Source organism: Vulpes lagopus, chromosome 2 (genome assembly GCF_018345385.1).
Source record: "Vulpes lagopus strain Blue_001 chromosome 2, ASM1834538v1, whole genome shotgun sequence".
Lineage (NCBI taxonomy): Eukaryota > Metazoa > Chordata > Mammalia > Carnivora > Canidae > Vulpes > Vulpes lagopus.
Genome location: NC_054825.1, coordinates 46,567,020 through 46,592,713, shown reverse-complemented (window position 1 = coordinate 46,592,713; position 25,694 = coordinate 46,567,020). Strand labels below are relative to the sequence as shown.

Here is a 25,694-nt window from a genome sequence, read left to right as displayed (position 1 = left end):
ACTTAGACTCTACGAAGTTAAGCATCTTGCTTAACTTTACACGAGTGATAAGTGACAGAGCTAGAAGTCAATTCTGTAAGTACTGTGGTCACAAGGACAGCCTGGGGCTGTTGGAATCCAAACCCCATATATTATATTGGCTGCTTTCACCCCTCAGACACCATACCATATCCTCTAGTGCACAAAACCATTGGATGTGAAATTAACTGAGAACTTCAAATGGATTCTTCATTAAGAAAAGTAGTTGGTCCCAGTTAGATGTTAAATCTGAAGCTCCTTTCCCCAGAAAGTTTACCATCTGTTACCTATTTGGAGGACTCTTCTACCAAACTGTAGAACTGGTTTATTTAAATTAAATGAAAGCGTTTAAATCTGGTTGTTGTGGTGTTTTATTGGCTTTAAAAGGAATTTTTTTCTCCAGCAGGCCACAGTGCATAAATATTATGGATATTCTTAAAAATGAAATGAACACAGTAGGAATCTTTCTAATACCTATTGTGATAAAAGTAATAAGCTTCCTATGCTCGTGAGAAGAGACGGTAAGGTAATGACCCTAGGAACATGTGTCACTGCTATCCTGGGGCTAGAAAGTCTTATTTTAAGCCTTTATTTTTTAGGGGCCCCTGGGTGGCTCAGTCAGTTAAGCATCTGCCTTTGGCTCAGGTCATGACCTCAGGGTCCTGGGATGGAGCTGTGCAGCAGGGTTCCTGCTTAGCAGGGAGTGTGCTTCTCCCTCTCCCTCTGCTTCTCCCCCTGCTCATATTCTCTCTCTCTCTCTCAGAAAAAAAAAAAAGGACTATTTTTAAGAGCAGATTTAGGTTCACAGCAATATTGAGAAGAAGGTACAGAGATTTCTGACATCCCCCCCCACCACCACCCTTGCATGGCCTCCCCTACTAGCAATATCTCCCACCCACCTGGTACACTTGTTACAACTAATAAACCTGCATTGACATGTCATTATCAGCGAGAAGCCATAGTTGACATTAGGGTTCGCTGCGAGAGACTTTCTATTGGTTAGAGATGGAATATTGCCCATTGACAGAAAATCCTTGTATTGATAGAATACCCATTGAGCTTGCTAAAGTACCCTCAGCAATCAGCAGTTGAGAGAAATTATGATTAGGTACTTGGTAAATGTTCTCCATACATTTGTTCATCCCATGCATTTATCCCGTAAGTATCAATTGCGTGGCTGCAACAAGAACAGACATTGGGGATATAGCAGTGACCATGACAGGAGTCGCTGCCCTCATGGAGCTTGTGTTCTAGAGGCAAATAGAATGTCAGTGCTGATAGCTGCTCTGGAGAAAAGTTGAACAGGAAGAAGCGGCTAGAGAGAGATGGTATGGGAGGTGCTCCATGAGATTATATGGTCAGAGGAGGCCTTTGCACAGAGATGCTATTGTGGGAAGGCGTGGGGAGCAAGCAGCAGGAAGGTGTGGGTGATACTGCCTGGATTATAGACATGAGGGTGATGTGAAAAAGAACCAGATTTCCTTGCAGCCCAACCTCATGTTCTGTTTGGACTGTGATCTCTTTCTGGGCCCAACTCACCTCCAGCCTAGAGAGGATCCTTGTAGGTAGAGACAGCAAACAGAGCCTTTGTGTTGTGAGTGGACGATGAGAGTGCTCATTGTTTACCGTGGGTGGCCAACATGAAGCAGAAACCTTTTATTTCTATTTGAACTGAATAAACATCTGTCTTCTTCCCACATGCCAGGTTCTGATACCAGAGGAGGAGAGCGATCGTGTCTGGCGGTGTGATAGAGTTGTGTTTTGTTCTGAGGAGCATGGTGGGTAGTGTGAGTGGGGATAAGGAGAAATAAAACATGGCCTTTATGTCCAGCACAGCCAGTCAGATGAAGAGGGGGCTAAATTCTGGGAAGTAGGGAGAACACGAGGAAGGGCAAGAGTCATGCTGGTTGTGGATGGTTTATGGAACTGGCCACCAGGTTGGCCACAACGGGCATTTGGTATTGGGCTGAGGCCAACCTCTTTCTCTCAGCTCTCGGCTTAGAGGACCGAAGGAAGAGTAGATTCTCTCCCCTTCTTAACAGAAGATGGAAGGATTAGGAGACTTTTAGAAGGCCTAGTTCTCCTCACTGAGTTGAACCACATTCATTATGTTGTCATTCTCCCTTCCTCTCAGTGGGGAGAAAGATTTACTTTCATTGCAAATATTCAAGCATTTGTTGGGTTCACTTTCACAAAAGAATTAAAACGTGGGAAAACCAAATCCCCACCACCACCACACCCCCACCCCCGCCCCACCACTGCTTTCATTTTGGCTTTTGCTTAATTTTGTAACATTGATTCTTTGATCCTTCCAACCATAAATCATTTAAGTGACTTTGATTAAATAACCGCTTAACTTCCAAAATTCTTTGTATAATGATTGTATTTCTTGTCATATTCTCTACAATTATAATGAGGTTTTACAAAGTAGGTTCAGATGCCAGCGCACCTGGACTCCTCCTGGCGCACCGTGATTTAAAGCAACTTATTTCACCTCTCAGGGCTCAGCCTTAACCACTGATAAGAAAAGCTTGTTATTTAATATACATCCCCCATGGAGACGGTGTCGGGAATTTTATTCACTTAGTGTTTATAAAGGGTCTTTATTGGAGACCCCAGGGAGGGTGATACCCATGAATATTTTAATATGCAATAGGAAATCTGTCTTTGGACCATCCAGCCAATGTTATATAATGACCTGTTTTTTGGCTCCATGTTCCCTACTGAGACCTTCTTCTGGCTTCTCTGGAGACGGAATTTTGCTATTTTCCCGGCAGCTAAGAGACCGGGGGTGTGGCTGGGCAAGCCGAACAACTGGTAGATTCTCTGCCCAGCATGTTCTCCCTTTGGTGTGGAGGTTTTGGATTCTGTTTGTGGAGGACGAACGACTGCTAACGTCTCTCATTTTGAGGGTTAACACATATCTGTGAAATGGAAGACCTCTAGTTGAGCTCACAGGTTTTGTCAAGCATTCTAGCAAGTTACTCTTCATTTCACTCACCCTCTGGCTTTATTGGTAATACCAGTTGACTCCCACGGACATTTATGTGTTGCTGTGTGACAAAGGTTGAACCGTTTTGATTAGGAAATGTTTTCCTACAACCCCTATGTTTACAGTAACTATTAAAGATGACAGTAAAATGTATATAATGGACATTGTTCAAATAGTCCCCACTGCTTCTGAAATGACTATTTCTCTATTAGAGGAAGAGAGCAGTGAAATGCAAGCTTAAGGACAGGCAGCAACAAAAAACGCGGGCTTTTGAATTAAGCTAATATTTAACGTGGGATAAGGACTACTGATAAATATTGATCTAGCTTCCCTCCTATTCCCCTAGGGACTTAATCTCATAGCTCAGAACATTAAACAGTTGTTTATTATTCCACCGGTATTATAAAAACAATACTAGAATTCTTTTCCTTCTTTCTTTGCTTTGTTTTGTTTTGTTTTTAAGAAATAAAAAGCATCCAATACCCCAGCAGGACAGAGCAACCACCTATGTGTCAAGTGACACACCCAGGTGGGGATAGGCTTGGCTGTGGCTCTGTTCTTTGCAGGGACCTGCTTTTTTGCCTGGCCTGGGCACAGATTCCTACCTGCAACAACACTAGAAAGAGTTCTTTTAACTCTAGGCTTTAAAGAGAGCAAAAAGGATTGGCGGGAAATTATGGACACCCTGCCAAGTAGCCACATGAGTCATCTCGAGCAGTGTTGTCTGATAAGAATGAAATGATAGAAATGTTTCATATCTGCACATGTGATTACCAAGAACCACTTGTGGCCAGTGAGCACTTGAAATGTGGCTCATGCGACCATGGAAGTGAATTTTCAAGTTCATTTCATTTTTGATCATTTATGTCTAAGTAGCCACAGGTAGCTAGTGGCTGCCATATTAGCACAGATTTCTAGTTTCCTGAGAGTTAACTTAATAATGCATGTCCCCAACAACAAAAGTAGAACTAAAATCAAGAGTGGTTCTGATATTACCTTGAATCTGTCTGTCACCAGGTTCTGGGACAGTCTGGCCCTCCCTTTATGGTTGGTTGAACGTTGTACGTCATTGATTTTTATTGCTGAATCACATTCCATTCTATGGATGTACTGATGTCTTTTTTCAGTCACCAGTTATGGTCATTGGTTGTGTTTGCTTTTTGGCTATTGGGAGTACCAGTGCTGTGCACACTCGTGTGTGAGTTTTTGTGTGACTGGATGTTTTCATTTCCCTGAGATATGCGCCTAGGAGTGGAGTTGGGGGGTCACGTGCTCACTCTACCTTCAACCTTTCATGGAACTGCCAGACTGCATCCCAGAGCAGCCACACCATTTAACATTCCCATCAGCAATGTGTGAGAGTTCTAATTTTTCCACATCCTTGCCTGCATGTGTTACCATCTGTCTGTCTGACCGTGGCCATCCCAGTAGGTGTGAGTATCTCACTGGGGCTTCAATCTGCATTTTCTGTGCATTCACATTCTGTGTGGGCCCCTCTCATAGGTAGACTTGCCCCAGCAATGCAGCTCTGCAAGAAAAGAGAAAGTTGTATTTTAGGTGTTTCTTCTGAAATAATAGAAGTTAATTCTGTGGTGCAGTTACAAACTGGCACCAGAAGTGAGAGCATGTAACCATTTGGCGCCCAGTTAGCCATTAGCTACCTTTATGGCTTTTCTGGGTCACATTCCTAGGCAGAGCTTCGTCCCCTAGAAACAGGCTCTGTAAGTAAAAGTGGCTTGAGCTAGTCCTAAGGGAGTGCTTTTAAAAATTTCCTGTTACAAAAGAATTTCCCCCAGAGTCCTTTCTCAGGCAAGCACAGAATATTCTAAGATCACCCTCAAATTGTAACGGTTTAAGTGATGCAGCAGAAGAATCAAAATGTTAACACAGGATGGAAACAGAAAGACAGAAACCCAGGTGTAGGAGGCCCTGACGCACCGAGGGCATGATTTGCCTGCAGGAGCAGTGCCACCCTCAAGCTGCCTCAAATTCACGAGTCCGTGCATCCATTTCTTGAATAAATATTTGATGCCTCGATGTGCTGGATGCAGCTGTGGGGATAGAACCATGCGCAGGGACCTGGTCTTCATTTGCACAGACGAGGCACATGGGAGTCAGATCAGCCAGTGTTAAGAAGGAATAGCACATCCACACTGTGCTTGGGACCATGTGTTGCGTGCTTGCATCGTCTTGTCCTGTGCTCACCTGCGAGCACCTCAGTGGGACATATGCCATCCCAGCACGACTGACCTAGGTATACCTTCTCTTTTTATTGTTAAGTAGCCATTACTTTATTTCTTTATTCTTTTCTCTCTCTCTCTCCTTTTTTTTTTAAACATCCCTTTTTATAACCAAGTTGTTTCTAGCATCTTGGGAGATTAAGGATTTGATGAAATATGTTTATGTTGACAGTGTTCCCTATCTTCTTAGCCTGTTAAATTTCTAGTTATCCTTCAGTGCACTGCTCAGATACTACCTTTTCTGTAAAATAGCACCGTCACTGTCAATTCTCCCCTAAACTCCTATAGCACCTTGCACTTGCATTATAATTATACCCCTTCCCATTTTGTAGAAGGAAGGTTCTCTACCTGTTGGCTTTCCTCACCAGTCAGTGAGCATCTCAGAGTAAGGATTTGTGTCTGAAGCTTATTTATATTTTTAGCTCCAATCACAGAAATTCACATCTTGCAGTGATCAGTAAAAGCTGAGTGAAAGAATGAATAAATACATAGAGGAATAAAAAAAAAAATCACATGAACCCAGACTCTTTCTTCTAGCTAGGAGTAACTTGTAATTGAAATAGCAGTGAACTGTCAACTCTTGTGATCCTTGCTTATTATTTTATATTGATCTTTTCATTTAACAGGGGAAAATAGAAATATGTTTTCTTTTTGGAAAATATATGTGAAAACAATGAAATCTAGATAGGAAAAGATGATAGGAAGTCAGTTATTAAAGATCTTTATGGCTAAGACCAATGTAATATTTTATCCTAGGAAACGGAATCTACCTCTGACCCCACAGACATCTGGAAATATTATTTCTAGGGTAAGAAATGAGGAACCAAGTCTGGTAGATCATGGGTAGGCCCAGATACGCAAAGAATAAAGAATGGGCTGGACCCAGCACAGAACCAAGTGCCCAAAGCCACATAAACAGGCCAGATTACAAGAACCTTTTGACGCTTGGCATAAAAAAAAGCAAGACCATGGAAACCAGGTGGATAGGCAGGAAAGTGCACTAGGGACAGGATTCAGGATAAGCAACAAGTCACACAAGAAAATAACATAAATTATGGTCGTATGAAGCTCAAAACCCAGTATTTTGGAAACAAGGAAAGCAATCAGAGATCAGAGGGAAAAAAGTGATCCAAAATCTAAGCCAAGATGAGGGAATATAATCATGACACAAGTTGATGGGAAAGCAGTATTGGGGAAGATGCAGAATCAAAAGAATCAGGGGGTAGACCAGCAGTGCCAGCAGCTTTCTAAGTTGGTGAGACAAAGCCAAGAGCCTCCTGTCCTCTGTATACATGGAGGATGTGCCATCCTTGCAATGCTTTTAGCTCCCATTCTACTGTTCCTTAAAAACAGCAGAACTGTGATTTTTATTAAGGAAAGCTATTGTTTAAATTTTTTAAACTGTCACAGCATCGTCTACTTTGCTCCTTACGTTGAATGTTTGAGATAGATAGGAAAGTATTTTTCTTTTTTCTTTTTTATTATTTATTTATGATAGTCACAGAGAGAGAGAGAGAGAGAGAGAGAGAGAGAGAGGCAGAGACATAGGCAGAGGGAGAAGCAGGCTCCATGCACTGGGAGCCCGACATGGGATTCGATCCCAGGTCTCCAGGATCACGCCTTGGGGCAAAGGCAGGCGCTAAACCGCTGCGCCACCCAGGGATCCCGGTAGGAAAGTATTTTTAAAACCATTTTCGTGACATTGGACTTGTACCCAGAATATATAAGGAACCCATAACCAATAACAGTAAGACTAACAACCTGTTAAAATGAACGAAAGGGCGTAAGCTGAAACTCAGCAAAGGAAGATGTAGAGGTGGCCAACAATTACATGAAGTTGCTCAGCATCATTAGTAATCAGGAACATACGAGTTAAAACTTCCACTCAAGACCATGAATACCACTTCACTGATGATACCAAGGAGCGAGACACAGAAGAAGCGAGACACAGAAGAGTTGATCTACAGGATTCAATTTATGTGAAGTTCTAAGACAGGCAGAGCTAAGCTATAGTAACGAATCAGAAAGTGGGTGCTTTGGTTTACAGAAATTGACTTAAAAGGGTCAGGAGGGAATTTCTGGGGTAATGGAAATGTTCTATACTTATTTAAAATTTTTTTCTTTATTTATTAGAGAAAGAGTAAGTGAGAGAGAGAGCACAAACAGGGGGAGCAGGAGAGGGAGAAGCAGGCTCCCCACTGAGTAGGGAGCCTGATGCGGAGCTCCATCCCCTGGGATCATGACCTGAGCCCAAGGCAGCCCTGAGCCACCTAGGTGTCCCGGAAACATCTTATACTTTGATTTAGGTGGTGGATACATGAGTGTAAATATCTGTAATGTTTGTTAATGTGAAACTCAAGGAACAGTATACTTAAGGGTTGTGCATTTTGTTATGTATAAATTATATCTTTACAAAAGAAGAAAATCAGGTTCAGAGAAGTGAAGATACTTCCTTAAAGTAAGGCAGCAAATAAAGGGCAGAACCAGTCCTTGAACCCAGGCCAGCCGATACCAGAGTTAGAGCCCCTTTGGTTACATCACCTTCCCTGAGCATACACAGAAGGTGAAGAATAGTTGAGCACATCTGCAGGGGAGCAGAAAGAAGACTCCTTTGTACCAGGGGAAGGAATGGCAGTAGTCACCGAGGTCACATTTCTGTCCTGGGCATGAGGACTGTGATGGAAAGAGCCAGTTCCATCTGGCCACCTGCAGGAGTAATTAGGAGGGCTTGACAGATGCTGGAGGAGAGATAAGCATCACCATCCAGCTCATAGATCCTGCCAGGAGAGAAAGTATGAAGGTTATTCTTTGGTGGGTATCCACCTTGGGGAGTAAATAATCAACTCATTTCATTTTTAAGACCTTTCAAAAGACTATGAACTATGCATTTCCATTCCGAGAAAATAGAAGCTACAAACAAAAGGAGAAAAATTCAATACTTCCTAGGTCTTTTTCTCTGGTAGTAACCTCAGATCTTTTTTATTGCTTGCTAAAAAACAGTGTTTGTTTTAACAAAAGTAGGATCATACTATATGTGCCATTTTGTGATGTGCTTTCTAAAGAACATCTCTCTGATGGAAGATACACATAGATATGCTTTCTCTTGAGTGTGTAACGTCCCATGGATGGGCATATCCAAATAGGTTTCACCAAACCTTGCAGTTACTTATGTTGTTTCCAGGCATTTTGCTGGAAACATGGTGTACATGCATGTTTGCTCATTTTTGTAGTGACTTCCTCAGGGAAAGTTCCTAGAAGTGGGAATTCTGGGTCAAAAGTGAGGTTTGGACGTCTCATTCATATTGTCGTTTTTTTTTTTTTTTCTTTTTGGAATGGTTTTACCAATTCACATCCTCACCAGCGGTGAATTCGCATGTTGTCCTAGGTCACCCAGATGCACACTGCAAGTTCAGTTCCTGTGTTATGTACCACCTGTTTTCATGAAAACGTGGTCTGGCAGGGTTAAAAATTAACCTTTGATGTTGTCTGGTTCCATCTCCTAAGCAATGCCTGAATCCCCTTTTGGAGTCTGCTGGTTTGAAAATGAAAAATACTTCTTTTAAAAATGTTAATTTGAGAACATGATTGATGTTCGAACATAGTCAAAAAATTGAAGGAGCTGGAGAGACCAGTGATCGTGGGGTCCAAATGCCTCGGTTTCACGGCTGGCTGTCTCGTCACCTATCGCTGTGGGCGGTCCTGGGCAAGTTCCTTGCTTGCCCTGCCCAAGCTCCATGGCCCCGTGTCTAAGGTGAGGGACTAAGGAGGACCCAATCTCTATGTTGTCTTCACTTATGACATTCTATAAATCTTCGGCTTTGTAAAGCATTCCTCTCAAAGGCTGGGCTTGTAAATTGTAAGTGTCAGACCTTTGAAATGCAGCTTGTGTGGGAAAGGAAAAAAACCTAGCAGCTAGTTTGCTGCTGGATCAGAATTCTATGTTCTTTGTGAAGTAATAAATTGTGTCTTGGCTCCCGGATTATTCCAGGTTGCCTCGGGTTTTGTGGAAGTGGCTTTTTCAGGAATTGTTCCCATTGCCGGAAAGTGGGTGTTAATTTGTGCCTTGGCTGTTTTTCAGGGCACACTCTGGCAAAGGCCTGGCAGGTTTTTTTTTTTTTTTCAAAGGATCAGCAGAAGCAGGGACTTGTTTGTTGCTCTCCTTGCACAATGACACACACCCTCTGCTAATAACCAGATTTAGACTTATAGTCAGAGGCCTCAGTTGTAGAATGGACCGCTTTCCCTGGGCCTCGGCAGGGGTCTTGGACCAAGTGAAAACACTCTGCTCAACATATCATAGGCAAAGGCATAGAAACTGCATAGTGTTCCCAATAAATTATCTGACATCCATTGAAATGGGGTCCAGGTAGGGTCCTGGAAGAGGAGACAAAACTAAGAAAAGTGAGGAGGGAATACAGTGGAATGACATTGGTATTTGACTTTCTGTAGTTTGCAGCCTGTGTTGTTCTATCTTATTTACTCCACACGCTATCTCTGGGATGCTGTTGGCATGTTGCCCCCAGTCTGCCAGCAAGTGAATGCAAGAGAGAAGTGGTGAGTGGCTCAGTTGCATCTAGAGCTCGGCTTGAATTCCCCTAAATCTCTGCTTTCTTGGCAGGTTTTTGCAGTCTCTCATCTCCTTCCTCTTCTCTCTCACCTGTCTATCGCAACAACTGAAAAATAGCTCTTCTTTCTTACCCTGTGAGTCCGTGGTCACAAATTAAAGTCCTTTGTCAATCTGCAGGATACTGAACTTGGAAACCACCGCCTAGTCTGGGATTCCCGGCTGTGCTTCGGTCATTCAGCCTTTGCAATTTATGCCACATTCGTGTACCATGTGTACTCTGATTTATTTCACATTTGTCTTCAAATAAATGCACTCTTTCATTCTCTTGTTCCAAGCACTACAATTTCTGTGAAATCATCCATTTGATGTGCCAGATAGTAGTCTTCTAATATACCTTAAAATAATTCACTATTATTTTTAAATGTCTATTTAATTTTAGAGCTATTACATTTTTTAGATTGGTCATTTTTATTCTAGTCATGTGTCTTGTTTATACCCCCTTTGGTGTATTTACCATCCTCTGAGAAATTAGTTAATTAAAGAAAAGCTAAAACTCATTTCTTCGGTTGAATTAGCCTCATCGTAAATGCTCAGTAGCCCCTGTGGCTGGTGGCTACCACGTTGGACAGTACAGACAGAGAAAATTGTACTGGGTGGCTCTGAGTTTACCCCAAGGTGTGTTGACTGCTTTCATTGGCTCAAGCGAAGCTAATTATGTATGGTGAGGTTACCGAAACAACTGTGAATGGTGGTTAATTTAGGAAGTGCTAAGAAAAATGTCAAATAATAGTTTATTCCAGGGATACCTGGGTGGCTCAGTGGTTGAGCATCTGCCTTCAGCTCAGGATGTGATCCTGGAGTCCTGGGATCCAGTCCCCCATCAGGCTCCCCGCATGGAGCCTGCTTCTCCCTCTGCCTGTGTCTATGCCTCTCTCTGTGTGTCTCTCATGAATAAATTAATAAAATCTTTTAAAAAATAGTTTATTCCAATAACCATTGTCCAAGTAAGCAGCGAAGCAAGTAGAACGTATTCGAACTCAAGTAACAAATCCACTTCAGTGTGCTCTAAGCCACCTCTCTCCTGCAGCCCTCTCTGTCTCTCCATCCCTAGCCCCCACTGCTCCCTCCACCCTCCCAGTCTCTCTCCTTTCTGTGCATGACTGTGTGTGTTTTCTGCTTTCCTGCTCCTTCCACCTCTTGCTCCAACTCTGCGTGTCCTGGCCTCTGTCCTTTTTCTCCCTTTTTCCCTAGGTTCCTTTCACCTTCCCAACCGGAAACTTCCCTCATTCAAAACCCAACTGTATTTGGATTTCGTTTTGTAAATTATTCTTCAGTTGCAATCATTTCAGGCCAAAGGACATTTCTGGCTGTAACATGAACAAGGGATACCTCCTAGTGCTATCCGTGGAGATGTGGCCAACTGCACACTGGACCTCTCTGCTTAGAAGTCCACTGACATCTCATCGTCAGAATGCCTGAAACTGAACCATTTCTCACACAAGCCCCTGGCTGCCCCTCACTGATGTAACCACACCCAACTACTGGCTTTAGCCTACTCCTCATCCAAAGCCACCTTTGAAAAAACAAGAGAATTTTTTAAAAAATATTTTTATTTATTTATTTGACAGAGAGAGAATGTATGCACACAAGTAGGCAGAGAGGCAGATAGAGGGAGAGGGAAAGACTTCCCGTGAGCAGAGAGACCAATGTGGGGCCCAATCCAGGACCCCAGGATCATGACCTGAGCTGAAGGCAGATGCTTAAGACTGAGCCACCCAGGCTCCCCAAACAAGAGAGTTTTTGACCACACTTCTCTTCAGGCCCATAGAAGAGGAGCCCAAAGCTACCAGTGGTTACCTTTGACAAGCAGGCTAAAAGCTGGGAATTGCTTTAAAACTTGATGCAACTTCTCTTAAAATAAAAAACAACCCTGCTAATGCTTGAAAAGCTTGAGACGATCCCCAGAGAGAGGGAAGTGCTGCAGAGACATATGCATTCATTGTCTGTTGGCCATGAATGTTGAGGAGAGCAGACCAGACCCCATTCTCGTTTTAATTATCCAGAGACCCCAGAGAGAAGAGCAAAAGAGAGGTTGGACCCGAGAGCTTTGAAAGGTGCAGGATGCGCTGGAGAACGTATATGTATTGCTTGATTGCACAAAATAGATCCTTCCTTAGGAGGACAAAGTTGAGACTTTCTCTTATTCCATGCAGAGAAATGTGTTTCCTCTCCTACTCCCACCCCATCCCATTCTAAATGTATTCAATTAGGCTATGGAAAATTTAGTTCCTCTTGCTAATTTATTCAGAAAGTTATGATACCTTGGGATCTTCATCTGTCAGCTGTAAACCTTAAATATGGGATTGATTATTCCCAGGAAGGTGATGTGATGATCTGCTCTCTTTCTCAGACAAAGGAAGGCATTTGTCCAAAATGCAGAGTCCCTACCTGGGTGGGAGTCATAGCACCATCCTTCTGGCTGGGTTCTGTACTGCTCCACTCTATGAAAAAGAGAAACAGATCCAAGTTTAACAAATGTTAATCTTACTAAAGTTTAAAATCTGCGTTGTTCTCTGGCTAGTAATAACCATAACAACTATTTGTTGAATGCTTGGAATTCAGCAGTGTGTTAGGTGCTGTAGATGCAACCTCATTAATCCTCATCACAACCCTGATAGTGTAAACCCCTTTCCCCCATATTTTAGTTTGAGGAATTTTGAGTCTGAGAGAGGTAAACAACCTGCCAAGGTCACGCAGCCAATGAGTGGCAGAGCTCAGATTCAAACCCAGTCAGTCCAATGCCAGAGTTCTGTCTTTGGAAGCTGTAGTTCTGTATTTGTTTTGTCATCAAATGTTTATTGAGAGTTACTGTGGGCCAGGCACTATACTAGGCTCAGGGGATGCTACAATGAACAATAAAGAAGAGATCCCTGATCATATGGAGCATCTATTCTAGAGAGGAAAGACAAGAAAAGAATAAGTTTAAAAAACAAACAAACAAAAAAACCCTAGATCACTTCAGAGGTTGATAACCTGTAAGAACAATAGGTGGAGTAAAGAGAGAGTGAATATGGAGCTATTTATGCTGGGAGTTCTTAGAAGGATTTTCTGGCAAGATGACCTTTGAACTCAGACCTGAAGTGCTCGAAGGATCCAGAATGCAGGTGTTGAGGACAGTGGAAATAGCAAGTGCAAAGGCACTGGGGTGAGAGTAAGTGTCCGTGTTTCAGGAACCACAAAGATCAGCATCCCTATGTAGCCAGTGAGAGCAACGATAGTAAATTAGGTCAGACATGTAGACCGGCTTTGGGTTTTGTTCCAAGTGTAAGAGCACACACCACAGAAGGGTTTTCTAAGCAGAAGAAGAACAGAATCTGAATTAAGTTTTTAAAAGAGTATTCTAGTTTCTGTGTGGGCAATAGTGGGTATAGGAGCAAGACAGGAAGTGGGAGAAATGGTTAGAAGAATGTTAACTTCAGAGGGCCTGGAGGTTTCTGAAGGCAGAGGACAGGGCCTTGGAAACAGCAAAGGGGGTGGTTGCAAGGCAGTATTTAATTCTACCCCCATCCCAACCCTGAAGTACTCCTGATGCGAGGAGCGAGCCACAGGGGCCAGCCAGGTCCAGTGAGTGGGCTGACGGGCAGGGAATATTCAAAAGAGACAACAAAGCTATAGGGAGCTTGTTTCACCTGCAGTGGTGGAAAGCACAGTAGTAACAGCCAGTTTTATTGAGCATGTGCTCTGTGTCTACCAGTATTTTAAATGCTTTTCACAGCATAACTTTTTTAGTCCTCTCAATAATCCTATAGTGTAGGTACCGTTATTAATCCTACTTTATATGGGAAACTGAGACATAGAAGAGTTAAGACACTTGCAGCTCCGAAGTGATATGGCTGGCATGACAGATCCTTAATTCTGAAGGTCAGAGTGGCAAGGTTCGGGGTTTGTCAGAGAAGGTTGGAGAGTGACCTCACTGAAGGAGGGATGGATTTGTCTGGAGATGGGACCCAGAGGACAAAGGTGAATAAGTCTGCTCCATGATGCCATTCGCCCTGACTGACTCTAGAAGAAGGTTCCTGATCAGCGCATGCTGGAAGCCTACAGGCCCTGGCAACTGCTCTTTCCTGTGGCTTCCTGTGGGTGGAGTGGAGCCATAGGGTGAGCCAGGGCCTCCTCCCTGGGATTGCTTTCTTAGGCAGCTTGTGGGGGAAGAGCAGTGTCATCTAAACAAGATGGTGTCTTGACCTCTTTAATCCCACTGCTCTTGGGTGGGGATAACGCTCATACTTCCACATTCCTGGGATGTTTTACTGTGACTCTCATTTGGAGGTAATAATCCCTGGCTATGGTTAATTAAACACTTACCACATATCAAGTTATATGATAAGCCCTTGACACATATTATTCCTTCCATAAACACAGCAATCATGATATAGCTGCCCCTCCTGCTCCCCCTTTTCACGTGGACTAACTGAGCACCAGAGGGGTCAAATGACTTGCCCAGGGTTATAGTGGGTGATGGACCTGAGATCTGAACCCTAGCCACCTGGTACCCAAGGTCAATCCTTAATCACTCTGCTGGTTAGCAATGTACGTGTGCCGGGTTGGGACAAGTGTTCCCCAAGAAGCCTTTGTAAACCCAAAACAGTGAGTGAGTGTAGCAACACAGAGGTGAAGGAGAGATCCTGGGAGTGAAGAGCTCAGGTCATCCATGACCGTACTGATTTTGAAATGTTGGTAGACCAACTGTCAGGATCAGAAAGTGCTCTGAAGGTGATGGACTTGGGGGAAACATGGGTGGGAAAGGGGAAGTTGATGTGAATAGAGAAAAAGAAATCACTGTTCTATGTACTTGTCCTCTACTAAGTCTAACAGTGTCACAATCCAAATAATACTTTTTCCCCCTTTTAATTCCACTCAATGAACACTCAAAAAGCTGCCTAGTTTCCCACTCTCCCCCTGCCCTTAACAAGGGAAGTGGCGGGATTATGGATAATTTTTGGTAAGGTATTTAGTTTTCCATGATTTTAAAAAGAAAACAAATATGCAGGGTATTTTTAAAAGGAAGTCATTTAAATAAATGAAATAAGATTCTTTAGGCATCATATTTAATTGAATTGATTTCATCATTCTTAAAAATATATTTTCTTTGACATTCATCTATTCCTATCCAAAAACATGGGTGGATAGTGTGATCTCAGTTTTCTTAGGCTCAATGATCTTGGCACAGTCACGTTTTAATCATATGTGTGTGTTTTTTCAACCTGAAAATACCTAGACTTGCAGGACCAGTGGAGGGGCCATAAATGTCTCTGCCAAGTGGCCATGAGTAAGGAGAAGACCGTTATAGGTTGTTCTCGGTCCTTCATTTGTATTCTCAAAGAATTCATTAACCTGTGAGTCATTTTGTTTTCTTTTGATTCACTTGGTAGATCAGATTTTGTTCTCACTAAATGTTCCTTTGAGCTCCTTGGAGAAAAAGGTCATTAAGTAGACCTTTGTCGACTTGTTTTGCAAAAAATGTACTACCTGCCCATTGTGTTCAGCCTCCAAACCTCAAAAAACAGATAAAATGAGATTCCTGTTCTTAGGGGATCATTGAAGTAATTGTTCCAAAAATCAGGAAGGGGTAGATAGAGTCACCTGGGGGAGAGTGAGTCTGTGACTTTCTGCATGACAAATTCCTTGGGAGTTAGGGCCTAAGGTCTTGAACACCTTCATATAACTTTCAGATCCTCATCACTGACACACTGTTAAAATAATGTAGTCCTACTCCTGACGTGGGCTTGGGCTTTGCCAATTGTTGAGGCCTGCCTGGTCTTTAGGATGGAGCGATGGAACCCAGAGAAACCACCCAGGTGGAAATGGCCTAGCCAGGACCTTAAATTCCTACTTGAGTGCACTTTTTCCCATCTAAAATAAAATCCTTTGTGTTAGATGTACATTTTGTTTATGTCTTTTTATACCTCCCCAAATTTATTATTATTACTTATTTATTATTAGTTATTATTGACAGCCAATATTTATTTAGATTAGCCAATATATTGTACTATAAGGTCTCGGTAGAAGCAACCACAAAACTGTCATCTGGACTGCCCCCCACCCAAGTCCAAGGCCTGTGGAGGCCACCCATAAAAGATTCTTCTCCTTGAAGGTGTGGGGTTAGGAGTCTGGGTGAGGGAAGACCAGGATACATGCTTTAATAAAAGGAGCGTGCAGTTTCAGGGCGGAGTATTTGGGAAGGCAGAAAATGTTGCTTATTGATTGAAAGATATAGTCAGAATTTCATGCTTAAATGTAACCAGTTCTGAGTTTAGTGGTTGTCACTTAGCATGTGCTCAGTAAACATTGATGTAATAAATGAATGAATGTGGGAAGGATAAACGTGAGCAAAGACAACAAGCAAACCCAGAATCCTCTTTTGCTTTCTGTGCAGCCCCTGGAATATGCAGTTTAACATCTTCATGTCTTTAAGTGTGACGGAAAGTTTTCAATGGCAGAGTTTATGGATGTTTATTTTCGAATGCTTTTCAGTGAGGGCACAGGCACGGTGGGAGGAAATCTGTGAGCTGAAGAGGAGGATCTAGTAAGTTCCAAAGTTGGAGGCTTCAGCACCAGCAACTTAATCAGACTCCAGTCTAGAACCTGAAGCAAAGGCAGACAGCCTTCTAGAAGCCTCCCTTGCTCTATGGCTTCACACATGGATGCACCACTATGATGGCCACGTGATAGAAACAGAGCAGTAAGCACTGGCTCGTGTTGCTTCATTTTTGGAAAGGACTAAAAAGATGTCATTCATGATCATTGTAGTTGTTTTCTATGATTGCACGAATTACCACAAATGTGGCTTAAAACAACATAAATCTAGTCTTTCACAGTTCTGAAGACCAGACATCTAAAATCAAGGTGTCCTCTGCAGCCCCTCTGAAGAGGAAAATCCGTCCTTGCCTCTTGCAGGTTCTGGCGGCCCTGGATGTTCCTTGGGCTGTGACTACGTCACCGCCTCCGTCTCTGCCTCCATCTGAACATGGCCTCGCCTCTTCTCTCTGTATCCCGCCTCTCTATCCCTCGTAAGGACACTTGTCCAGGTATTTTGGGGCCGCACAGATAACCCAAAGTGATCTCCTCTTGAGCTTCTTAAATGACATCCGTGAAGTCCCTCTGTCCAAGTAAAGTCATGTAGGGAAGGGAACAACGTCTTTCCCTTCTACCTTCTGAATTCTCGGCTGGGACCCCAGAGACAGATTCACAAGAGGCAAGCGTACATATGTATTTGATACTCATTTTATGGAAGCCTTTGAGGAAGTAAAGGAAACAGTTCAACCTGAGCATCTTTATACCTGATTTGATGATGAGTGGAGAGTTGTGAGAAGCAGGAGGGAACTCGGTAAGGCTTGTTGGTTCAGATCGCCCTGGGTGTTCCTTCATCCTGGGGGATAAAGGTGCACCTTTCCTCTGGGTGTAGGGAGGGCTTCTCTCACCTGAGGGTCTTAAAACCTGTTTCAGGAGTTCACCCCATTTCTCAAGTTCCTTTAACTTAAAATACTCAACATGCCAAGTTGCTCAATTTGAGGTTGTGTGTCCTAAACTTCATCCTTCACATTCATGGGTTTTGGAGATTCCTAATCCCCATAGATGAATCATTTGGGGGACCACCATTAAACCCATTACAATGACATAGGTGTACTGGGAAGGTAGGTTGACAGGCGGAGTGGGGTGGCAAGGGTAGGGTAGGGATACTGGGCCAACTGGCTGCTCGGGCCTTCATCTACAACTGAGGAAGTGAGCGACTGGATCAGGGTATAGGCCTGGGAATCAAAAGGATGAGGTGGAATTAGGAGATACTTGATGAAGGAATTTGCCAAGAGTTGATCCTTGATTGGTATGATGAATGAAAGAGACATTTTATTAATTTAATTCAATTTAATTTATTTGACACAGAGAGACAACAGAAGTAGGGGGAGCTGCAAAGGGAGAGCGAGAAGCAGGCTCCCCGCTGAGCAGTGAGCCTGATGTAGGGCTCCATCCCAGGACCCGGGATCATGGCCTGAGCTCAAGGCAGACACTTAACCAACTGAGCCACCCAGGGGCCCCAGAAAGAGACATTTTAAATGTGACTCTAAAACATGGTTCCCAGAAATGTGTGCTGTAGAACACTGGATCTTGGAATATTGGTAGGGTGTGTGTGTGTGTGTGTGTGTGTGTGTGTGTGTGTGTGTGTGTTGGGTGGGGGGGTTCTTTAGACAGCCAATGTCTAGGACACACTGGATCAGACAGGGTCAAGCAGGCTTCTCCCTCCTGTAGGATCCCTCTGAGCCCTCAGCATGCTTGTGTATATTGTGCCCTGGGGGACAGCTTCCCCAAACCTACTTGTCTGTGGACCTGTTCTACCTAGATTATCCTGAAGGACAAATGATCCCACGCCTCTGGAGAACATGCTCTTAGGCTCCCCACCCTCTGAGATAGGGATGAGGGAGAAAAGAAAATGTAAGGGAGGACCGGAAGGATGAAGAGAAGAAAAATTGAGTCCAATGATCTGTTGAGGGCCAGGTTTGGTTTCCAAGACCCCTGCCAGCAACAAGGATCACCACAGGGACCAGCAGCAGTTGGGAGAAGCCATTGGAAGCCTTACACAGCCATCTCTGACTTGAATGGTCCGTGGGACTGTCCTGTGGTTTGAGGTCTTCTGTCACTGGTACCTTCTTCTAGACAGGAGAGCTTCCACTTTTGAGGAGGTGTGCATATAAGTTTCAACCATGGCGCTGACTCGGATCCCGGGGATGGCAACTCTCACGCTGCCAGGAGGAAGACACCGGGAAGAGTATATAAATGAGCAGTAATGTCTGCTATGAGCACGGGAGGCCGGGGATGAGCTATGTGCCCTTCTTTCTGTACATCTGGAAGAACCCTCTTTCCTACATGCCTTACCCCCCCTCCATGTATGGAAAGGGGCTCTCCGAGAGCAGAGCCAAACCAACACCCCTGCAGAACCCCCACCACCGGAGCTTCCAATCTTTAGCATTCCCTGCCTCATATACAGAATGGTTGGCACCAGTGACAGAAATACAGACATCAATTTTACAATGAATAGTAAAAAGAGTGAATATCTACGAGCTCTTTTTTTTTTTTTAAGAAAGATTTTATTTACTTATCTGAGAGAGAGAGAGAGACCACGAGTGGAGGGCAGAGGCAGAGAGAGAGGGAAAAGCAGACTACCTGATGAGCAGGAAGCCTGACATAGGGCCCAATCCCAGGGTCCTGAGATCATGACCTAAGCCGAAGGCAGATGCTTAACCCACTGAGGCACCCAGGCGCCCCTCTACTGAGCTCTTAGTATGCATCAGATACCACATTAAGCATTTCACATGTAGTATCTCATTTAATTCTCAAGATAGCCCTAAAGGATAGGTACCATCAATCATTAGATTTTTATAGACGGGGAATATGAGGCACATAGAGATTGAGCAATTTGCCCAAGGATACACAGCGAGTGTGCAGTACAACCAGAATTTGACTTTAAGCTGTCTAATGTTAAAGCTGACGTTCATAACCACTAGATTATGAATTTAATTATAAATGTTTTAGATTTCAAATGTTGGTAAGACTTGGAAATGGGAATATGGGGAAGGCAGTGGAGGATACAGAACTGGACGAGGTCAGGCCTGGGCTCAGAGCCATCGGGAGAGATGGTGGCTGAAAAGTGCCCGTGGATAAGTTTATTGAGACTGTGAGGTTGAGAGTCAATTATACAGATTTACAACGCAGAAAGAACTTCGTGCAAAGGTTTTATGCATTAGTGGGATGTTTTCCCAAGCAATGAGTTAGAAATAACTGACTACTATTATCACAGTCCATGGACAGAACATTCCAGCTCTGAGGAAATGGGACCCAGACACAGAGGTCTATGTCCTAAATCATGCTGAAAAGTCAGAAGCAGTTGGGATTTTTGAGAAGCAGAGAATTCTTTCTGGCCCGTAAGTACAGGAGAAAACCATGGTGCTCGGTGGGCATCCCCAACTACAGACTCAGTGCCCTCCCCGTTCCCTTAAGACCCGGAGACCCTGGAGCAGGGGCTGTGCATCATTCATGCAGGAGCTTCTAGCACCGGGAATAGAGCGGGACCGATTGAGCCAAGGAAACGAGAGCCAACCCCGTTCAGCCACATTCTGCTCCTGGATTCATGATCAAATTGTAAAGTGTTTTCACTGACCCATCACCATGTCATTGCCGATGTCTGAATTTTCCCTCACATACTGGGGACAGAGCCACGATAAATTGCTACCTACTTGTGCTGAGTTTCATTTTGCTCTGATTCATTGCTCACTTAGGGACTTTCTAAAATCACAGTTTATGGACTCCACATCCTGGTGGTTCCCAGAGATAAATGAGCCTGGATTCCAGGGAATGCAAATGTCTTCAAACTTGCAGCCAGCTTCCCGGCTCCCTGCAAAGGTCCCTTAAGCCCCTAAGTATTTCCTCTCTTAAATCACACATCACTGGCACAAGCGGAATATTTTCAAGTTACCTCTTTCTCGTCAGGAGACCGTCCCAGAAAGGCCTACCAAGTACAGAAATGCCGTCGTTCTTGGCAGTTTTATGGTGCTGTTCTTAGGTCTAGTTCAGAGATTCTTTTTAAAAGCTGGGTTTGGTGGGTCTTGTTTTCTGTTTTTTGTTTTTGTTTTTGTTTTTTTTTTCCTGAAAGAAATGATTCCATTGGGGCTGCACTTGAAACATGACGTTGAATGTCTCTTGGCACGCGTAGGGGCTGGGTGAGGACTGTGTGTGCACTTGTGCAAACGTCAGACCCTACCCAGTTGGGCAGTGGGAAGCCCCAGAGCCCTCCACGGTGAGTGGCAGCAGAGCAGTGGTATCTGAGTGCTCCACCCAAAGTTAATCTGGATGTGAAAGTCATTTTTGCTTGGGCCTCAGATAGAGCCTCTCACAGTGTCTGTCTGGTGTGGCCGAGAAGGAGGCACAATTTTCTGTGCCTTGAGAAAGAGGCATGGCGTCACATCCAGGGAGCCTCAGGCAAAATGGCCATTTATTGAGCTATGCCAACACGTCTTGGGAATATAAAAAAGCACGTGGTTCAGGGTGGTAACCAATTTTTCTCAAACGGAGGGCAGCAGAAGCGAATCATATGACAATTGTGGGAAGCGGTTGGAACTTCCTGACTCTTTTTCATAATAATTGTTTACCTTCAAGGCCTTCAAATGTGCAGCCAAAAATTGGAGTGTGTGAACGTGTACTGTGGACACACAAAAAAAGGTTACAAACCACTGATCTGTTCCCAAGAACATTGGTTAGGCTCAGATACACACACACACGCACACACAGGCACACACACACACGCTTGAGTTCGCATTTACAATTCTACTTTTGGATTTTCTTCAGATATTACTACTTTTCTTCATTGAGATTATTCAGATTTTGTTGATTTGCACCCATGCTTTTGTTTATATTTCAATACTTTGCCTAATATATCCTACATGTGAGCCTAGGAAAATTGCTTTCAGAAAGACTCAAGAAGGCCAACGCCTCTTGCTCCCAGGCAAATACCCAACTTTCCAAAGTGGAAACCACAAAAGTTGAAAGTGGAGGACAACTAACTCCTTCATCCTTCCACCTCTGCCATTGTCAAGGTCAGCGATAAGGATTAGGGGCAAGTGCCCTGGCCCGTATGTTGTGGCTATTTCTGTGGTACATGGGGCTCCTTAACGCTGAGAGTGGTGGCCTAAGGACGTGGAAATGCCATGAGGGCATTGTCAGGAACTCCTCACGGTGTCACCTGTGAGCTCTTGGCTCCAAGGGCACATGTTGGAAAGTACACAGACTAAGATGGCACCTTGAATGGGTCCATCTCTTTCACTGCTGCAACCTTGGGAGAGTTGCCTATTCTTGTGAAAATCAGCCTTGTCAGTGTGGAAGATGGAAATAAAATTCCTACCTCCATGGTTATTAAAACTAAGTAAGATAATGTCTGTCAAGTGCCAGCTAGAGCAGCCACTTGATAAATGTTCATTTCCTCGCATCTCTTTACCCCATAATATGAGCAATAACTCTCTCACTGGGCTGCAGCATCTGCTTCTGGAACTGGAATATCTACACATCAACTGGATGGGAATGATGAGACACACTTCTTTAGCGTATTCATCAGAATTCTTGCCTGGCCTGAGATGAAGCAGGGGCAGGGAGCAAATGTGGATAGAAAGCAGATACTCAGGCCTCCTAGATAGCAGGGAGTCAGTCTGGGCGATCTGGAGTCACCTTACTTTAAACATATATCACACTTTTTTATAATCCAGGTAATGGTGATGAACTCCTCCCTTCGGAAGAGCTTGACTAGACCATTCCGTCCTTTGCCAAACCAATGACTCATTTTGTCTGAGCCCACAGCTGGGTCATATTTCCCCGCCTCCTTGTAGTTGAATGTGGCCAATGGAAGGTGGCCAGGCCTGGCGAGCCTCCACTATCTCCCCTCTCCATCTGCCAGATGGATGTCAGTGTCCAGGGACCCTGGAAACTGCGCTGAAGTAGGCATAGCCTCTGACAGACTGAGTCCATAAGTGGCCGTGTGGAGCAGAGCACCACCTGCTTCACCATCTGGACTTTACCCAAACAAGAAAGGAACTGTCTGTGTACTAAGCCATTTAAACCTCAAGGTTTATCTGTCACAACAACCAGCATTATTTTAACTAGTAATCTTCATGAAACGAGGTAAATTTTTAAAACCTTCCTTTCTGATGACCTTTGACATTCTTCTGAACATGAGCGCACCATTTTGTATTTTGTTACTGGGGGGAGAACAAATTTCATAATTGCTTAAAAACTACCTACCTGGTCTATCCATTCAAAATAGGTTGTGTATATTGATCATAAGAAATATGGAATAAAGTTCTCCATCAACAAGAAGTCTATTCGATTTTTTGCCTAATGGTTTCAGCTGCCAAAGTTAGTGATTAGCTGCGTTTATTCTGTTTTAAATTAGATTAAACACTCCTGATGCCAGGTGCTGGGCTGGGAGGGGGAACTCAATAAAGACAAAAGAAATAAAGATAATTATGTTTTCTAAATTATTAGAAATTCAGAAATGAGAAAACTAAAATTTTTCTAAAGCGTCCTATATACATCTGTGTTTTCTTAAACCAAATATACTGAAAATAGTTTTACTTTTCCCAGTCTTCAGCTTCATCAATCATAAAATGAGGGGATATGTAATCCACAGGATTTGAGGATTAAATGAGGATCATGTCTACCTCCCAGCCTAACGCCTGGCACAATAAATATTAAATAATACACACACTAACTATTGAAACCGTGACCTCTTTCTTAATGATTTGGTTTATTGGATTTTGCTTTGGAATTACGCTTAGGAACGTGAATTTTCACCCTCAGAGACTTGTAAAGTAGCCGCTTGGCCGCTTACCCCAACACCAGTTGGAACTACAGGGCAGTGCTCTGAGTTGTGCTATCTACTTTTACGGTTTCTACTGACTTCTTGCCACGTTTTACTGACTACACCTACAAGTTGTCTTCAAATCTTTTTTCTATGGGGAGGAGAAAATAAAACACCCCTTGTAGAAATTACTGCTCAAAAATGAATAAGCTCGGTCTGCAAGCTAGGGAATGCTCTGGCAGGGCAGGTTGCTAGCCATCAGAACGGCTCTTTCAGTGGCTTGGGGGCCCATTGGAGCCCATGCCAAGATCACTGCTGTTCTAGCACTCTGAGGCTGACAGAAGTCATGACTCCCGGCCACAGTACGGCCTTGCGGCTCTGCCTGCCAGCGCAGCTCCTGTGCTGGGAGGAGGGAGAGAGGAAAGAGAAGGAAAAGATAACGGGGGCTGGTGGGGGGGACCCGAAGAAGGAAAGGAGACCCAGGGTAAGAGGTAACCTGGGTGGCTCTTCACTGAGGTGGCCAGCCAGGTGCTTCATGTTCACATCAAAGCTGGAGGGGCCCAGCCCTGGGGGCACCTGTTCTGATTTTCATTCTCACCCACCCTGTGTCAGCCTACCCACTCCCCTACACCTCTGCCCATGACAGCTGTTTGCCACTCACTGAAGTTATTTCCCAGGGTATTGTGTGAAGCTGGCATCAGGTTATTTGGTTTTGTAATTCTTGGGTTACCACTGATGATGAATTGTTGTTCACATTCCATTTTCATACTGTATTTGTGTATCTTCATTTGTGAGCTTGACTGTTCACGGGCTTTCTTGTTTTTATTGTTATATTCACCATTTCTTCCAAAGGAAAATAATTTTGGTTTTCTTACTATATTTCTTTTTCTGCTGCTCATGGTAGAAAAAGGATAACCCAATTTTCTTAAGCATAACTAAAATTTTAAGAACCAGAATGTGATAAATCACCCTGTTTAACCCAAAATAGAATTAGATTAAGGACGCCATATTATGGCCTACTTCTTTTTTAATTCTAGTTAACATACAGTGTATTATCAGTTTCAGGTGTAGAATTTAGTGATTCATCAGTTGCATATAACACTTCAGGCTCATTACATCACATGCCCTCCTTAATGCCCATCACCCAGTTACCCCATCCCTCACCCGCCTCCCCTCCAGCAACCCTGTTTGTTTCCTAGAGTTAAGAGTCTCCTATGATTTGTCTCCCTATCTGTTTTCATCTTACTTTATATTTCCTTCCCTTCCCTTCTGTTCGTTTGTTTTGCTTCTTAAATTCCACATATGAATGAAATCATATGGTATTTTTCTTTCCATCCACATCATTGCAAATGGAAGATTTCATTCTTTTACTTTTTAAAAAGATTTTATTTATTTATTCATGAGAGACCCAGAAAGAGGCAGAGACACAGGCAGAGAGAAAAGCAGGCTTCCTGCAAGGAGCCTAATGTGAGACTCCATCCCGGGACCCCCGGGATCACGACCTGAGCCAAAGGCAGATGCTCAACTGCTGAGCCACCAAAGTGTCCCAAGATTTCTTTCTTTTGATGGCTGAGTAATAACCTAGTTTTTATTTTTTTATTTAAAAAAATTTAAGATTTTATTTATTTGAGAGAGAGGGTGGGAGAAAGCGAGATAGAGAGCATGAGGAGGAGCAAAGGGAGCAGGAAAAGCAGACTCCACACTGAGCATGGAGCCTGGACATGGGACTCGATCTCACAACTCTGAGATCATGAACTGAGCTAAAACCAAGAGTCAGATGCTTAACCAATTGAGCCACCCAGTACCCAGGCACCCTGGCCTACTTTTTAAAAAGCAGCTTTATTAAGAAATAATTTTACATATACCATTCACCCATTAAAAGTGTACAGTACCACATTTTTAGTATATTCAGAGTTAATGCAACCATTGCCACATCTAATTTTCAGAGATTTTTTCATCCCTCTAAAGAGAAATCCTTTACCCATTCTTAGGCCCTCCCCAAACCTCATCACACTTCTCAGACCTAGGAAACTACCATTCTACTCTCTGTCTCTATAAATTTGCATCTCCAGGACATTTCATTTATGTGGATAATAAGTGGTCTTTAGTAAGTAGTCTTTTGTGACTTTCTTTCACTGAGCATAATATTTTCAAGGGCCATCATTTCTCTTCATTGCCAAATAATATTCCATTGTATGGGTGTTCTGCTATTTATTTACCCATGCATCATGTGATGGACACTTCAGTTGTTTCCACTTTTTGGCTGTTATGAGTATTGCTGCTATGAACATCCATGTTCAAGTTCAGGTATAGGCCTATGTTTTTATTTTTCTTAGATCTATACATAGGATCAGAATCTCTGGGTCACGTGGTACTTAACATTAAACTTTATGTTGCAGGTGCCCAACCGTTGTCCACAGTGGCTGCCCCATTTTACATTACGACCAGTAGTGCTTGAGGATTCCAAGTTCTGTATATTCT

General features: G+C 43.4%; 1 protein-coding gene across 3 annotated transcripts in view; it reads left to right on the top strand.

Moving 5' to 3' along the window:
* THSD4 (thrombospondin type 1 domain containing 4) overlaps nucleotides 1–25,694 on the top strand; it is a 582,162-nt gene that overhangs the window by 337,326 nt on the left and 219,142 nt on the right. The window lies entirely within an intron of this gene.